Raw genomic sequence first — 16,431 nt, forward strand, 5'->3', positions numbered from 1 at the left:
GAGTTTTCAGTGTCTGAATATTTAGACAGATGTTGTATACTAGATTTTTACCTTCAGAGGTATTCAAGTCATGCCAAACTTTGTGTAGCAAAACATGCAAGCTGGAATCGGGGATGACGTGACCCGCATTTACTTCTGAATACAGGTGTGATAGGCAGAACAGGCAGCACACCTGTTCATCTGTTCTGAACTCATTAGCAAAGCAGAAGCATGAGTTAAAATATGTCTTTTGCTAATTTCTGGAATGGAAGAGGGAACAATTAAGCTGTAAGACACTCCAGGGCGGTCATTGTGACCTAATAATGACATGCCCTGGTAGTTTTGACTGGGTGCCATTAACTGCCAAGGCACGTCATTGCTCGTCTGTCATACACACCCTGGAGCGTCTTATCTGGAAGGCATAAATGTTAATTCCTAAAGAAACTCATTCAGCAAAAGAAGACACCAATGTTCTTCTAAGAAGAGCAATATGTGAAAATATCCACATTGAGTTTAGTTTTTTTTGTTGTTGTTGTTGTTTTTTTTTTTTTTTCGGGAGACTGGGATAAACTGTTTAAGCATTTATCCAGAAAAAAAGCAGTACGGTTTAACCTGAAAGAACCGGGGCCAGGGAGTCAGAGGTAGGGCTTTGCATTTCAGCTCTGCCAATTTCCAGTGTTCTTTCCTTGTGCTTGTTGCTCCAACACTCATATTTCCAGCTTTCTCTCTTTTTAAATAAGGCTGGTGATGCAACCAGCTTATTTTATAGCATATGTGGCAAATAAAACAAGATTAACATGATTTCAAAGTTTTTATCATAGATGATGAGCTGTGATTTAACAAATATAAAATTGATCATAATAAATAGGAAACAACATAACAAGAATTTGAAAACACAAGACCAAGTGCCTGAATGTATTATTTAAAAGACGAATTTGATGTGTGTAAAGATTGAGTTCATTGTTCAGGCTGGCCTCTGCAGCTGGCACTTCCTACCTGTGGTTTGGTTACTTCCAGTCTTTCTACTGTCATCAAACCTTCCTTCTTGGCAATATGCGATAAATGTTCAGGACCACACAGCCATTTCACTAGTAGAAGTATGGTACAAAATTGCTGTTTCCCTTCCGTCTAACCTGTCACCTGAGACCAAGGATAGATATTTTGATAAAAATAAAATCTCTGTTTCAACTCTGTGACTCAGTTTCTGTTTTGTCTATTTATCTGAATTTTTGTTTTACTATGAAGGCATTATCTCATTTTGATAATGCTGGCACTTTTAAAAGATTTTAATAAACATTTATCCAACATGGGTATGTGTTACAGAACAGTGTGCCTATACTTTGTAAGCTGTCCCCATTTCTTTCCTGTGTAGGCTGTGCACATAGCATGGGAAATATTGCAATTCTTGTTTTGATCTGTATAGCCTTAGTAATACCGCTGATAGTAGCTAAATCAGCAGAACTAACATCTATGTTGGATAGATAATAATAGCTAATGCTTATCTGCACATGATAGCAGCACAATAAATAAAATATTTTATATATCTGAATCTCTGATAAATAGATGCACAGAAGCAAAACTCAGTGGGTTGTCCATTATTTGCAATCGAGGCTTCTGTGAAATACATAAAACAGATGTTATGTTAACAGATGAGAATCTTTCTTTGTAGGAAACATGGTTTTGTCAACTGGGGATAACTGTTCTCCATTTTTTTTTTCGGCTTTTTGTTTTCCTGTGGGTGACTTCCCCACCCATGAGCAAAGCATGCACCCATACTTCTATGCAGCTATTTTGCAAATTCTTAACTATAGAAACAGTATGAGGCAGTGTGAATGGACCAATGGAAATTTATCACCACCACTAAAAATAAAGCCAAACAAAAAATTCAAAAAAGAAAAAAACAAACAAACAAGTAAAAATAACCAAAAAACTTAGCTCATCGGCATCACTTTCCTGAGGTTTTTTTTTTTCTTTCATCTACCTATGCCTACTAGGTTCAGAAAGAATGAGGGTAAAGGGAGGGCTAGCTGATACATAAAGCATAAATGTAAGTAGGAGAGAGGAATTGCCAAATGGGGAAACAGCTAAGTACTATAAGGTTAGGTGGAGGAATGCCTCACAGAGAAGTGAGACACAAGATATTTGGGAGGAAGCATATGATTTACAGAAAGAGAAGAGAGGTAGTTTTTGTTTGTTGTTTGTCGTTTTGGTGTTTTTTTTTTTTCCCTTCTGTTGGACAATCAATATAAACTAAGATGTAGAAGGATTTAGTAACTATATTTGACTAAAGCAGAGGAGTTTTGAGGAACAAAGAAGGGCCAGAGAAGAATGGTGGGACAACATTAAAGTTTTTGTTTTCTCTTAAATGTTCTGTATGAAAACATAGATGAGACAATGTGAGGAGAATGTGAAACAGCACGGCGCTTACTCTTTAGGACTAGGTCATGTATCGGAGATCAGCTAAGCATAATACAAAGAGCTTTAATAGAATACAAGTTAGGTAAGTGCTATGGAGCTTGGGAAGAATGGGAATTAACTGGTGGTTTTGAGGCTCCTTGGAGGGCAGAATAGGAGTGGTGTCATGGACTGGGGCCACTGCAAGGAAGACTTCCAAAAAGAGGCAGCTACATCTCAGGATGAAGTTGCTATCCTGGCAGATCAGCAAAAATGAGACATGACAATGGACGGGTACAATGAAAGAAGCAGCAGGGAGGTTCTGGTGGAGAGGCTGGAAATGTCACGCAGAAATATCCAAGGCACAGTGTCAGAGGACCTTCTCAGTTAGATCCTGTGGCATGAGTGCAGGAAAGGGCACCCTTTAAAGCCATCAGTGGGCAATTGGCACTAGAGAAGCTTTATAGGGGGGGCACAGACCAGAATCTGAAAAGCCTCTTAGACCAAAGTAAGGCGATGGTTAACTTTATGTGTCTGCTTAGCTGGGCTAAGGGATGACCTGATAGCTGGCAAGGTATTCTTTCTGGATGTGTTTGTGAGCATTTGGCTCAGTAGACAAAGTAAAGAAGACCCCCACCCCTTCACCAGTATGGGAAGGCATCAGAACAAAAGGCCTTAGAAGGGTGAATGTTCTCTCTTCTTGAGCTGGAGTATTCATCTTCTGCCCTCAAACATCAGAGCTCTTGTTTCTCAGGTCTTTGGACTCCAGGACTTACACCAACAACCCTTCCTCCTAGGACCTCCTACTCTGCCTTATTTCTCAGACTTTCTTCCTCGGACTGAGAGCTACACTCTCTGTCTCTCTGACTCTTAGACCTTCAAACCCAGACTGAATTACACCACTGGCTTTCCTGTTTTCCACCTTGAAGACAGCATTCTGTGGGACTTCTCAGCTTCCATCATTGTATGAGTCAATTCCTGTAGCAAGTCTTTCCTTACATACCTATGTGTATCCTATTTGTTCCATTTTTTTTTCTAGAGAACCCTGACTAATACAGATGAATTATAATACCAAAAATATCTCAAAGTTGGAAACATAAAACAGAAATTCAATTACTAAGACTATGATAGACCTTGAACAGTTTGGATTTTTAAATCTAATCTTTGATTTTGCTGTGATGCTCAAAATTGGGGAGGGTCAGGGATCAGTGAGGTGATGGATAGATGGAATGAGGCCTAAGGATGGGCTGGAAGTATCTGTGAAACACTCTTTCTTGATAATTGAAATGCACCTAAAATTTAATAATTCATTTTTCTAGGCCATGTAAAAATATCCCTATCAAAATATCCCTCTAACAAAATAATCATATTAAAATATCAGGTACCCAGCATGAGACCATAGCAGAAGCTCTGTTATTACAGCTGAAATAAAGGTATATGGCTAAAATAGCAGCAAGGGTGACTTAATCCTGAATTTCAAAGTGTTAGCTGGATTAATTTAAATCCCTCCTGCCTAGGTAAAATGTTCCTATATACAGAAGCAAAGCTAAGGCTCCAGGTGGGATCCAACCCAAAAGCTTCAGATCTAAGCCATCAGTAACTATAGTTTCAGGTAAATAACCCAGCACTCAGACAGAACCTGAAAGAAGCATTGAGGATGGGTCTTGATTCAAGAATACTTAGAATTAATCTCCCCCAGAAAATCAATAACAAAAAATAGAAAATAAATAAAAATTTGAATGTACACATTAGCATCTCTATGAAGCACAACTTTTAGGTTTTAAGACAATATAAGAAAGCACAAATAATATAGCAGCAGTTTCTATTACAACTTTTGTGTCTTCTAAAGCAATATTAACTAGAATAAATAAAAATATTTACTTTAACTATGGTTAATACTTAATACTTATAAGTCTGTGAAGAGCTCATCTGGCTTGGTAAAAAATATTTAAACCTCGAAAGATAAATACACATTTATTTGCAGTACAAATACATACTGAATACTCTTTATGCACCACAAACAGTGCTGAGCTGTACTACTGAGTGGAAAGAAGACTAACATGGCCTATGACCTTTTGAAATTTACAAATTCAGCCAGAAAATAATGTAAACAGACAATTTAATACATAAGAAAATGCAATACTTAAAATTTCAACATTACATTCCCTAACACATGTACTAAAAATGTGAAAAATTAATATGTTACCAAGGTACAGTTATGTTTTGAGTCAGCAAGTTTGTAGGAAAAAAAGTACACTCATATACATTATTGGTGGCAGTATAAATTGGTATAACCTTTTTGGAAAATAATTTGTCAATGTACATCAAAAAGCCATAAAAATTTTATATCTTTGGCCCAGTAAAATCCACTCCTGGAAAGTTATCCAAAGGTAATAAACCCCAAACAGAATGTTATACTTGCAGCGATTAATTGCGGCATTATTTATAACAGCTAAAATTTGCAGTATGACTTACAATAGCTAAAAATTAGAGACAACCAGAATGGCCATCAATAGAAAAATGTTTACCTGAATTATGGCATAGCTGCTGTATGGAAAATTATGCAACTATTAAAAATGAAAATTATGTAGCCAAATGGAAAGGGCTTATAATGAGAATGCAAAACTATACAGAAAATTGACTTCATTTATGAAAATACATATGCATATGTAAAAGTCCTACATAAAAATTGAAATAATTGTGCTAGGAAATAGGATTATGTAGTTTCACCTCTTCTGTTATTCTTTCAGTAAATGAAAATAGATATTCAATAGAAAATGTGAAAGAGTAGGGCAAAATCAGATAAAAGCAGCCTGGGCTCACTCACATGATATAGGAACAATTCTAGTTTGGCTCAATCATAGGATACAAACAGAAAAACAGAATAAAATAATTTCTAATGCTAAGTGGGTTTGAATTATTGAGAACCTTCCAACTCTAAGGAATTTTGAAGCCATTATAGAGACAATTAACCAAAAGTATATGATTCTGTAAAAGTGAATAACAGGATGAGAACGGTGAGACAGAAAGGTTAATTTGAGAAGTGCTGAAGGAAGAATTGAAGAAGAAATAAAATGGAGACTCAGAGACTAGGCAAAAGGGCACTGCTGTAATTTAGATGATTGTGATCAGGAAGTGGCTATGGAAGGTGAACGACTGAGATAAATCTGAGATGAAATATAAAGGAATTGACAAGCTAGGTCATAACTGGACATGGGCTTTTATTAATAGCAAAAAACCGCCATTACTTTTGCACCAACCTAATAAAACAGGGTATAAGGAGAATGGTAGTGGCATTAACAGATAAGAAATCGGGAACAAATACAGATTCACCAGTTTCTAGGACATTGTGTTAGAATACACAGTTCAATTAGGTTTTAGCCACTGAACTGTGGCATTTAAAACGGACCAAGCAGAGATGCACTGTGTGAAAGGAGGTCAGTGCAAACGGAGGTGCCTCTCACTCGCCTCCTCGTAGGCATTCTTGAGTCACATCAGAAACTTTCAAATCATGCTATTTCTCTCTTTCACAACTGCACAATAGAGATACCTGTGTTTTTGATAACCTGGGCTCAAAGATTCTTTCTATTGCTTCTTTTAATATGACATCTCAGCTTCCATGATTTCCAGCAACTCTCCTTCCCTTTCTTCCTTAGAATAAACACTGCTAATCTTTCAATGTTTTGACCCATCCACTAGTTTCACGTAAGCTAAATGATGAGCTTGTGAGATCTAACCTCAGTACTCCAGAAGCGGGTCTCCGAGACCTATTGAATCATAATCTTTGAGGAAGAGGCATGTCATGTGGCCAGACGTGTGCCAGAAACAACTAGCCCAGCCCTCTCTCACTTTACCAAGCAGAAAATCAAGGCCAAGAGATCACTGGCCAAACTCAAGTTTCCTGACTCCTAGTTCAGTGCTCTTTCCATTATACCAGCAAGCACCATTAAAATCTCTGCCCCTGGGAACTGAAATAAACAACGTGCACTTGGGAAGTATTTGCTTTTCTTTTTCCTTTAACAATAACAAACAACACCACAGTTACTCATAAAATGTTAATTACACTCCCTTCCCAATAACATCTTGATTTTCAGTTTAAACTATTAGCTTGAAGCATTAGACATTTCAACAATAAAAAGTGATTCTCTTTTCAATACACCTTCAATTTTTTATTTCTTATAAATATTCAATTGAATATTTCCATTTGTGGTGTATGTTTGCTAATTTACTGGAAGTTGATTCTGTTCCCCAGAAATGTCACTTGGGTGGCCCTGCTGGGCTAAAATGGAAAGTCTCAGCACTGATTTTTGAACCCTTAGTTCTGTGTAGGATTCAAGAGAAAGCTGTTTGCTTTCTCTAGGGTACTTGAAAATAACTCCAGTTTCAAGGGTATTTAGAAAGATTCCACTTTGAAAATAGAAGCTTTCCTTAAGGTAGGATTCATATTTTTAAATGTGAAGAATTCATCTCCGATGAGATGATTACCTATAATTCATATTTTAATGGTCACACAGCATGGAACGTTCTTTCATCAAATAAAGCTATAGCATGTTGATAGATTAAAAATCTAACATAGGCACTGTACTTTCCTGGTTGATTATACGAGGACTTGACCTACAAAGTATTTGCAAGAAATTTTGTTGAAGACCTGCTTGTACTTATTCACTACATCTCTGTGAAGTATCAGGTAGGAATTAGGGAGTTCCTTGTTGCTGAGGAAGAAAACAGTCTTATTTGTATATGTAAATGACTAAATAATCAATCAATAGCTATTGTGCGTACAGGGAAGACACTTCACACCCTTCAATAGAGAGGTGAAGAGCCTGCTAAAAATTTAGGAACTAGGATCTCAGGAGGCCTGCAATGAATAAGAACAGATTTCATCTGCTCTAGCAGATAAACCTACTGGAAAAACCACTTAGAGTTCTCTTAAACGTCACTCAGTGGACAGGTTAAGTTCAATTTGTGAATCATTAGATTGCCTCCTAATCCACTGAAGAAATTAATAGAAGATTTTGGGGTGTAAATCTACATTGACTTGGAGCCCAGGAAATATTGGTCAAAGATTAATTCCCACCTATTGGTCTTCCTGAGACAGACAGGCTGGCTGATTTCCTGTTTTGAGGTGGTTTCAAGAAAAAGAACAAAAGCCCCTTACTCATGCTGTCCCTTACCTAACATCCAGCTGATCAATAACAAAAGATCCAAGAAACTAGTAACAACAGCTTCCTGCTTTAGGGGGCTAGGGCCTTCCATGAGGTCCTGCACGTGCAGTTAGACTTAAACTTGAACTTATAATTACCCTCTCCTCATTTTAATGCTAAAGATCATTCATGCCCAGCAGTGGAGATTTAAAATGCTCATGTGATTTGTGATATATGAAGCAGCATGTAAAACCGGTGCACAAGCTCTAGAGCAACCCCTCTGATTCATGCCCTGACAAAACCCTTTTCTATAGCAAGGCCCTAGAAAACTAACCCACTTTCTGCCCTTGGGGAGCAGCCCACCTTTTCCTTTTGCAGTACTGACTTCTTTGCACACAAGCTAAAATACATTTTTCTCTTTTTTAGCTCCTATGTCTGGTAAACCCTCTTGATTCCTATCCTTGGAGATTGCAAGGACCCAGGGCATCAATTAACATCTCTTTTGCTGCAGATTCAGCATTTCTGACATTTCAGGGGCCCTTAGTCCTCTTGATATCATCAGGTGTCCAGGGGTAGCAGGCTGGCACAGCCCCAGCCTTTGCAAAGTCACAGTGAGAGGTGAAGTGAGCAGAGTCCAAGAGTAAACGGGATGGTGCACCAGCTAACCAGCTACCTGTGGGAGTGACGGCATTGTCTGGTTTCTGTTCATCTTCCGTGAGGGCTTCAGCATTCTAGGGAAGACACAAACAAGACCCGAGTTAGCTGAGGAACACAATTGGATGTTGAGCTAGTAAGTGGCTCAAGTTTCAAAATCACGCATGTGCTGGAGCTGCCAGTGAGTTTCAGCTTGGCCTTTTAGCGGAGAGGATGATGCCACAAATTTGTGCTTAAAAAAACTCTGCAGGAGGTTCTGATAGGATGACCTCAACCTTCTCCCCCGCTCCCATACACTCATTTATCCATTTGTGAAACAGACGATTTTTTTTTCAAGTGAAATTTGCTCTTTAAAATCTTTATGTTGATGGGATAGTACATAATTGGTTTTTCCTTGTTGCTTGGAACATGAATGTATTTAAACAGAAAAATCTCTGTTATGACTCACTAAGAAAAGTATATATTTCCTCATAAATCAGTCCATCACTGCTAACTAGTGATTTATCATAAAAGAGGTAAAACCGTGGTTCTTAACCGCCACTACATCCTAGAATTACCTGGGGGTCAGAAACTCTTGGGGTGAACCTCAGGCATAGGACATTTTTCAGAAAGACCTAGATAGTTCTGATATGCAGTCAGGATTGAGATCCTCAACAAATAGGTTTGGTTTTCTGATTTTCTGTATTTTCATTTTGTCTTGAGTGATTTGTCTTTATTGTGGTATAGCATTTAGAATTCCATTTTTCACTCCAATTTATTAAATTCAGGAACGTAGAATGTGGAGGGTCGGTGGCCAGGAGGGTATGTGCTTATTCTGCTTAGATGACTCGTTGCTGTTATTTACTCCCTGCATAACCTGTGGTCACCATCGGACATTTCTGCCTTCACAGCATACCCTATATCCTGTTTCTTCTCATAGTCACTGCTACCTCATTTTCAAGAATGCAACTGTGACACAATAAATAAAATTCAGCAGTACATGCACAGATGACCGCGTCTGGGTGAGGGAGAAGTTCCACTTCTGTTTCCAGCTTTCTCAAGCTGTGTGTTTGTTACACACTCCAGTTCTTTTGCTCTCAACAATTGTGTTTTTATTAAGAAAAGCTGCTTCCTGTGAGAAAAATACATGCTGGATGAAATCAGAGAAATTCACCTTAAAGAGCAGAATCAATGACTTAACTCTAACTTAATTCAAATACTGTCTAAGGAGAAGTGTACCCTGTTTCCACTGCCTGACATATCCCGATTGCAGAAACGGATGCACAAGGGTTTTGAGAGTCTACCGTAAGTTTAATCATTGTTAATAATTATGGTTCATTTATCATTCTGTAAACTATGATTCAGTATTTTCCCGAAAGCTACTCTTGCTGGTTGATAATTTTGTCAGCCTCAGCTCTCGGTGCTAAGAGCACAGCACTTAGCAATAGTGAGGAGGCAACATGAACCAAATTCAAATATACAATGAAGCTAAAACGAGAGCTTTCGGCAGAGGGACCGCATGCTCTCTGCAGGTCAGGGAAGCTTTCTTCATGGAAGAGTCTGCACAGAACTGGATTGCTGCAACAAAGTTGAGCCTGTAGGACAGTGGTGATGGAGGTGGTCACTATCTTCACGTCACCATGACACCAACACCACCACTTTAGTGGTGCCTTTGTGAGGCTGTAGGAGTGCTTACCCTCTCTGCACTGCACCAAACATTTTACCCACCCAATCTAATTATTTCCCCAAAAGAAATGTGTCCCTGGAGATATTGTTAGCCATACTTAACCAATGGGGACACTGAGGCTCAGACAGGAAAGTGAGCTCAGGGTTACACCCTGGTAAGCTGTGAAAGCAAGATTTAAGCCCAGGTGTGCCTGAGGTGGGAGCCCACGCTCTTAATCACTGCCCTGTGTGCTCCAGCGTGTTTATCTTGCACACGCTGGGATTTTATTGCAGATTTCTTTGGGGGATAAACGTGATAAATTACAATACTTGAGATCTGCTGAAACATTTGTTACACTGTTTTAACTGAAGCTCTCAGGAAGCGTTTTCCATCTTGTTTTGGAACAGACTCCCAGACTCTGAGTTTAAAACGGTTGTGTTCTTTCTGAACGACACTCCATCATGGGCTAGGCATTCAAGGTTTCCTGTAGCCAGATCTGAAAGATAAAGTTCTAATGAATTCTCTTAAGAGAGCGTTGAAAATTTGTCCTTTCGAGCTCTGCATATGTCACAGAATTCAGCACACTTAATTGGAATTAGAAAGCTGGAGAGAGGACAAAGTAGATGGCATTTACAATGGCTGGGTTATATATCTACCGTTTTACTGAGGGGGAATTCAAAAGCTATCATGGCAGATCATCTTTCTTTTTGGTCTTTCTCATTCTTACAGCTACATTTCTTAGAGACAATCTTTTAAAAAGCACTGTACATTTTGTTTCATTCTGCCCCGAGTCCTAGTTGCAAGTATCACATGGTGTCTCTCCCTGTGATAATCCATAGGTCTTCCTCTCAGTTTATCTTTCTCTTTCCAGATTTCTGAACACTAAGTGCTTCACATTGCAGTTTTTGCTTATTTGTGTTTTCTTTCATTCTATCCTTGTAATCTTCGTATACCTTGACATTTCTTTCCTATTATTCATTGGACCTTTGGTTTCTGTTACGTTTTACATCCTTTTGTTGTTTTTTCCCTCATACGTAAAACTACACCAGACCAGGTGCAGTGGCTCACACCTGTAATCCCAGCACTTTGAGAGGCTAAGGTGGGATCACAAGGTCAGGGGATAGAGACCATCCAGGCTAACACGGCGAAACCCTGTCTCTACTAAATGTGAAAAAAAAAATTAGCCGGGCATGGTGGCAGGCGCCTGTAGTCCCAGCTACTTGGGAGACTGAGGCAGGAGAATCGCTTGAACCCTGGAGGTGGAGGCTGCAATGAGCCGAGACTTCGCCACTGCACTCCAGCCTGACTCAGTCTCAGAAAACAAACAAAAAAACCTCCAAAAACTATACCTTCTGCCTGATCACTTGTGGCTCCCTTTTCAGGGAGAATTTTGTGTTATAAACAGTCCACAGTTATTTGAAGATGCCTGGGCTCAGAGTCCCAGGAGGGCAGGGACCCTGATATGCTCAGGATTGAGTGCTGAGTGTCTGACCTCAACTCCTATCTGGAACAGAGTTTACATATGAAACAGTGTCGTTTTCATGGTAACTCATCATAACAAAGGGCTTTAGGAAATTTGAAAAGAGGGATTCTAAAAGTGTTTTTGAAAAATTGGAGTATTATTGGAAGAAATGTTTAGTCTTCAGCCAAACTATTTTAAAGGATGTCATTTGCTTCAGATGTAAAAGTTTGGGCTAAGTAGTTTTTGAGCAGCAAATCGAAACAACCTGTTTAGAAACATTTATCTGACTTATGTAATTTGGGTATGAGAAAGGCTTTCTTTTAAATGTTATTTTTAAGTCTAAAATGCATTGAATTATAGCAAAGTACAGAAAATAATGTATCTGGTGTTCACGTATCTACCATACTGGATTTAACAGATATTAACATATTTCCTTCAAATTGGTATTTCTTTTTAAAAGAAATAAAATGTTTTGTGTAGCTATAGTTCCATCTAATTCTTTTATTTTCAGAGGATGCTAGTATTTTGAAGCTGAAAAAAATAACCTTTTTTATATTTTATACTTTACTTTTTGTACATCATATATAGGGGATATTGTACTATTTCATCTGAAAATTTTATACAAATAGCATCATATTCTTTTTTACAACTTAATTTTTCACTCAGTATTCTGAACATTTAGCCATGTTGATGTATGCAAATATAGTTCATTTTGTGTATGTATTTCATTTCGTGAATAAACCAGTTTATTTATCCACTTAATTTTCAGTTTTTCAATACTACAAATATCGTTGTAATAAAAATCTTATATATTTTATGGATTTACTTATTCATTTATTTATTAATGTTCACATGCAAGTTTTCTAAGATATCTTTGCCTGGTCCTAAAATATGAATATGTTTAAGTTTATAAAATTCCTCCTGTTTTATTCATATTTTTCCTTTCTCTACTTTTTATGTTATTTTTCATTTAATATACTCTAGGAATTATGTTAACATTTTTAATTGGTTAGCTTGAATTAACAAATTTAAATGTAGTCAATATATCGTCCACCTTTCCGAACGGTAAAAACACTTTAGAAAACTTTCGTTCGAAATACTTTTCTCTGTCTTAAAATGTCATTACTTGATATTTTAGTTCTATTACTCTTTTCAGCTTTCAAAAGTAATCATCCTTATTATTGTTTTAGTCACTGGATTTTTAAAAATATTTATTCATATGCATACCAATTTTCTTAGCTGGATAATTTTTGTGGAATACTAATCTTTTATTCTGCATTTCTTTACTTCTGTTGAAGAACATTAGGCAGTACAAGCTCTCATTTTTTGACTGAAAAAAATTTTAGCCCCACACTTTAATAATAAATAATTGATTTATTTACTAAATATAAAATCTAGTTTCTCTCAAAGCTTTGAATATGTGATTCTGTTATTCTTCTGTTATTCTTAAATTTATGTTGTATCTAACCTGCTGTTTAACTTACCTACTGAATTGCCAATTCTTTACATTTTTCTGGTGGGAGTTTAAGTTGATGTGACTTCCCTGCCAGGCAATGTTGTAATATATAGTGAAAAATTTAACAGTTTTCAACTCTTTACATTATATAAATAATCTTTTTAGAAATTATTCTAGCTGGGCATGGTGGCTCACATCTGTAATCCCAGTACTTTGGGAGGCCAAGGCAGGCGGATCACAAGGCCAGGAGTTCGAGACCAACCTGGCTTATATGATGAAATCCCGTTTCTACTAAAAATACAAAAATTAGCTGAGCGTTGTGACAGGAGCCTATAGTCCCAGCAACTCGGGAAGCTGAGGCAGGAGAATCCCTTGAACCTGGGAAATAGAGGTCGCAGTGAGCTGAGATGGCGCCACTGCACTCCAGCCTGGCGACAGAATGGAACTCTGTCACAAAGAAAAAAAAAAAGAAATTATTCTAAAAAACTTATTGTACAATTTACTCATATGTTATTACAATACCAGTATTTATTTCAGTGTTTCTTGCCACACAAAATGGAAATGACTATAAGTAAGGGAATGGTTAATAAGTTATTAATTATCCATAAGATAAATGCCATTCCAACAATAATGTTACAAAGTATGTGGGAAGTATTGATTATATTTTAAATAAGAGAAAGCATGTTATTAAGAAATATGCATAACATAAACAAATATTTTTTTGTGAAATAAAGACAATATATTACCAAAGCAAAAATACTACTAGAATTCAAATCAACATGCTAACTCTGTTCATTTCTGGTAGGTAGGATTAAGAATGATTTTTATATTATCTTTCTTTTTACATAATTATTCCATTTTCTACAATACCTAAGATTTTTTATTATAGAAAAACAAATCTATTTTTATAATATTCATCTTTTGACAAGGCACAAAATAAGTTTTAAGCAAACATAAAATCAAAGGTTAAAAATTTAAGAAGCTAATGTAGTAATTAAAACACTATGTAGTAATTTTAGTGATGCAAGTTATTCAATTTGAAATAACGAAAATAAGACTTATTGTAAGGCAGACTTAGTAGCTGATTGCATATTGTAGAAGGACAAACCAAGAGATTCCAAAGTTTTGTGACTGAGAGAACAATGATACTAGAAACTGAGAACTATAGAATTGTATTTCTGAACATATAAAACTAAGAACCAGACCCAGAGGTTACCTCACCCCTTAAGGGGCTGCCCTGCTATGAAAATCTGCTTCCTTTCTGATATCACTCTTTGGTAGTTAAAAAGGAAAGAAAAAAACTGTTTATTCATTAATTCAGCAAAAGTGTATTGAGTAACAACAATGTAATACATACTATTTGGAATTCTAGGAATTATAGTCATGAACAAACACTCTTAAGGTGACTAATAAAATGATCATCTGTCCATAGGATGTTTGACTCTTCAATGTCCAATCTCCTTCCTTCAGTTTCTTCAAAGTACTTTCAAAACCAACTTCTTAGGGAAGCCTTTCCCTATCACCAATAACTCCACATTAGATTCCATTTCTAATGCCAGGTAAAATCAATTGGTTGCTGCTGCCAGAAACTCTGTGTGATGATGGTATTAGGCTCAATGAGAAATGATGCTATGCGTGATTAGTGATGCCTGGCAAGCCTCTGGAGAGAGAAGTATCAGGAAATATGCTAACTATGGTGCATGTTGTCTCATTGCCTTCAGTCAACCATATAGCTCCAGGCTGCTTTTACTAATGCATTACACTTTTTAGAGCATGACCTAAAAATATTATATTTCTTATTCACAGAGTACACATATTAAGAGTAATAAAGACACAATACAAGCTGACTGAGAAGTACTTCATTTGTACTTTCTTTTCTGATGAATTCAAGAACCAAAACCTCTTAAGAGCCATTGTGCATAGTATTTTGCCTTTTCCCCTGTGAGAATAAAAAGGGATAATGTATAAAAATCTATACATCATAAAAATGTTCTTCCAATCTGTCGGGTTGTTGTGTTTGGTCGTTGATAGTAAAGACTTTGATACAGGAGTCTTGGCCATGACCCCAGATTATTCTTTCATTTGTTTCCAGTCTCCTGGGCTTGACCTGATTCCAAGAAGAATGGTGTCACTATTAGAGGCTTTCCAACCTCCTTCCGGGGAGCAGGCTGCTATTGATTGAAGGTGCCTCCAGGCTGAAAGTCTTAGATAAAATAGCTCTTCTGTCCACACACAGAAGCAAGCACATGAGCATGTGTGTGCATGTGTACGTGTAGGAAAGAGGGGTTCTAAGAGTTTTCTAGGAAATTTTCATAGAAAATAAAACTGTTGTTTTTTATTGCACTATATATATAGTTACATCACCTGTAACCATCGGGAGAAGGAAAAATGGAACCTCCTTGTACTGGCTTTGCAACTTCATGTGAATCTATAATTATTTCTAAATAAAAGTTAATCAATAAATAAGTACTTTTAAAATGCACTCACATTCAAACCTCTTTCATTCATTTAAATCATTTATTTTATGTATGACCAAATAAGAGACCCCTATGCCTCCCAATACAGGCAGAGAAAATGCATTCCCATATTCTAATTCTACGCTAAAAAAATAAAACACTTCAAAGGGTAGGGTCAGATATTTCAACTACTTTTATCATTTTTACTTAACTATAAAACCTGAAAACAAATACTACCACTAATGTAAAAATGACCTGACCATCTTTTTTAAGAGTTCTTGATTCAGATGGAAAGTTCTTAATGATACACCATTTTTTCTTTTGAAAGAATTTGAAGAACTTAATATAGCCTGCACTAAATTGTTTACTTAGAAAGTATTTTGTCTCTCCACTTCAACATGTCTCAAAAGATCTCTTAAAAGTTAAGAAAGTGCTAGTTTATTTATTTCAAAGTGTATGTATTTTTTTAAATTTCCATAGATTTCAGGACTTCTAATTTCTCATTAGAACCAAAAGTCACAGTTCTCAACTTTCTTTTTGAAGGCACAGGAATTAGAAGGTCTCATGAGATACATTGATTTCCTCCTCTCCCTTTTCCCCTGTTATGGTGTTGTATGCTATTTTAGAGACGATATCACAAGTTGCTGTTTTATTTTATATGCATATTATATATATGTTATGTATAATGTATTAGTACATTTTATAAAATATATCTGTATGTACAGTACATGTTTTAACATATGCATCCTTGCAATGATCATCAGCTGTTACGGGGATTTGGTTTGTTTGATTGTTGTTTTGTTTTGAGATGGAGTTGTTCTCTTGTTGGCCTGGCTGGAGTGCAATTGTGATCACGGCTGTGGTTTAGAGGTGAATCGCAGAGTAGGGAGTTGCTAACTGAATTCTACACTGGCTGCTAAAAGCATACCACTGAGTGCATTGACATACACTTGCTCTTCTCATCACCCTGTTTAGTTGTAGTGGAAAAACCAGGTTCATCAGAATTTTAATATGTAATGCTTCCCTCTAAACATATTTGGAAAAAAATATTAATTTTATTGAGATAAATGTCATCAAATTTTAAGTTTTTATTAATTATTAATGTTTCTCAGTCTTCAAGTGTGTAGTTCTCAAAGTTAAAAGCTAATGTGGTGTGTAATGTGAGAAGCCCCTGTGGTCAGAGCAAGAGGAGCAGGCTGGGCACACAGTTAAATATTCAAGATCTTTGTACACAGCCCCTC

General features: G+C 36.8%; 1 long non-coding RNA gene across 3 annotated transcripts in view; it reads left to right on the forward strand.

The window, feature by feature from the left end:
- LOC119472676 overlaps positions 1–14,983 on the forward strand; it is a 516,691-nt gene extending 501,708 nt beyond the window's left edge. For all 3 annotated transcript variants that reach the window (XR_005201841.1, XR_005201842.1, XR_005201840.1), the window contains exon 4: positions 14,827–14,983. This is a non-coding gene — a long non-coding RNA (uncharacterized LOC119472676). The remainder of the gene's footprint in view (positions 1–14,826) is intronic.
- Positions 14,984–16,431: the final 1,448 nt, after the last annotated feature.

This window comes from Cebus imitator, unplaced genomic scaffold (genome assembly GCF_001604975.1).
Source record: "Cebus imitator isolate Cc_AM_T3 unplaced genomic scaffold, Cebus_imitator-1.0 Scaffold6, whole genome shotgun sequence".
Taxonomy (NCBI): Eukaryota; Metazoa; Chordata; class Mammalia; order Primates; family Cebidae; genus Cebus; species Cebus imitator.